Source organism: Babylonia areolata, chromosome 4 (genome assembly GCF_041734735.1).
Source record: "Babylonia areolata isolate BAREFJ2019XMU chromosome 4, ASM4173473v1, whole genome shotgun sequence".
NCBI classification, from domain to species: domain Eukaryota; kingdom Metazoa; phylum Mollusca; class Gastropoda; order Neogastropoda; family Buccinidae; genus Babylonia; species Babylonia areolata.
In genome coordinates, this window is record NC_134879.1 from 42,228,658 (window position 1) to 42,231,157 (window position 2,500).

Genomic DNA, 2,500 nt, shown 5'->3' on the forward strand with positions numbered 1-2,500 from the left:
ATCATCAGTTTTAACTGACGACGTTTACTACTTTTTTTGGTGCTCATGGCAATGATTCCATTTATTTTGTTATACCAATGTAATGCAATCCCAAGAGGAAGAAGCTGTGATGAAGAAAATTGACCAACATCCTGGCTTGTAAGTTAAGTCTCATCTCAGTGAGGCCACAGCCCTTCACAGAAAGGAATATAAATAGCATCCCCGCCTTCTGGAAATTCTGTGCCAGAAATTTCCTCTTTTATGTCACTCTCTTTGTTTCTGCCTTTTTTTTTGGTTTTCTATCTTCACTGTTGTCTCCTTTTTCTGCCTTCCCAGTCCATTCCCCTTTCTTTTTTTTCAAGCAGGCCTTGACACTTTTTTTTTCTCTTTTCCGCAGTCTATGATGTACTGTCTTTGCTGTTTTGCTCTGGCGATTAGGTAGTGAGATGCAAACACTGGGATGGGCACTAGCTGCCCATTCTGCAGTGTTACTTGCCTATGTTATGGCTGTTTTAAATGTATTTTTTGTTTGGCTTTGAAGTATTGTTATTGGTTTGGTTTTTTTTTCCTTTGTTACGTTTTTTATTTATTTATTTATTTTTTAAATCTGGGGATGATAAATGAAGCGGAATGGCTGGCGTCCTCAGCATGGCCTAGTCTTATTTGCCATAAGGAGCTAAATGGTTGCGATATTTTGTCATGAACTGTTTGTCTTAGTGGGTTTTTTGTTTTGTTTTTTTTTTATTTTTTTTTTTAATTTTAGATATGACAATTTTGTGTTGACGTGGTTGAGCATTTTGTATGGTTTGACAGTCCTGATATAGCCCTTTGCGGTCGGTTGGACTATAAGCAACAATAATAAGAATAAGAACAGAAAGGAATACTTGTCCGCAGCAGCAGTCAAGGAAATAAACTGCACTTCAAACACCAACAACCTTCACAACAACAACAACAACAACAACAAAAACAACAAAACAAAACAAAAATAAACACACCGAAAACGACCACCACGACCACCATGCGCGGGGCCGAGAACTCCTCATCATCTTCCTATCTCAGCTCTCTATGTCCGGACCAAGCCAAGGGCCTCGTGTTTACACTGGTTACATGCCCAACGACCAGACACCAGATTAAACACCCACCGGTTACAGCCTCCCTTGACCAGATAGGGGGGGGAAGGGACAAGGAGAAGGATGACCGATACCCATCAGAGCCGAGGTCATAAAGCTGTCAGCCTAGTTACCACTTTATCTTGCGAGAGGTAGGCATCGGTGTGGCTTTTCATCAAAGACACGTGTCTCACCACCCTCCCGCCCCCCCCCCCCGCCCCCCACCCCCTCCCCTTTCTCAAAGGACGTAACCTCGACAGATCCAAGACCCCAAGCCCTTACAATACCAACCAACTTGACCCAGAAGGACCTTCGCCAATCGGTCGTTAAATTCAAACTCCATGCTACATCAAAGACTGGGTCTCCGAACCCTCTGCAGGCAACCACCAGGACTTCCCCCAGAAGAACAGCCAGGACACCAGCCCCCCCCCCCCCCCCTCCTGATCCCTCCCCCCTGATCCCCCCCCCTCCCTTTTTCTGACAGCCAGGACTCCCCCTTTTGAACGCCAGATGGACCTCGGACCCCAAACAGACAGCCACGACTCACACCCTCGAACAAAGCAAACCTTTCTCGAAACCAAGACCGCTGTACTGGATGACTTTACGTTAACTCTCTCCATACGAACGGCGAAAGAGACGGCGTTAACAGCGTTTCACCCCAATTACCATCATCAAAATATTGCGAGCGGAAGGCTCTTATACTGAAGAGGTGAATGTTGACAAAGAATACCACAATTCTGACGACGGAAGCTAAAGGTTGGGTCATTCAGACACCCACTGGACATCCGAGGGGTCTGTGTAGAGGAGAAGAGAGGACTGGCCGTACTGAGTGAGTTAAGGATGCAGACCAGATAGTTGTGAAACTCATCTTCACCCGTCATCAAAGGGCTTGGACGATGAGGCTAACGGTCAGAAGTTTCTCCGGGTCGTAATGCCAGTTTCCGCCCCTCCCGCAAGCTTATGTTTGCTTTGAGCATGAAATGTTTGCTCTGGAGGAAGGTGGTAGAGTGGTTAAGATACTCAGCTGCCATTAACAGAGTCCGTGAAGGGTGTGGGTGGGTTAGAACTTCTTCTTCTTCTTCGTTCGTGAGCTGCAACTCCCACGTTCACTCGTATGTACACGAGTGGGCTTTTACGTGTATGACCGTTTTTACCCCGCTGTGCAGGCAGCCATACTCCGTTTTCGGGGGGGTGCATGCTGGGTATGTTCTTGTTTCCATACACCACCGAACGCTGACATGAATTACAGGATCTTTAATGTGCGTATTTTATCCCCTGCTTGCGTATTCACACGAAGGGAGTTCGGGCACTAGCAGGTCTGCACATATGTTGACCTGGGAGATCGGAAAAATCTCCACCCTTTACCCACCAGGCGCCGTTACCGAGATTCGAACCCGGGACCCTCAGATTGA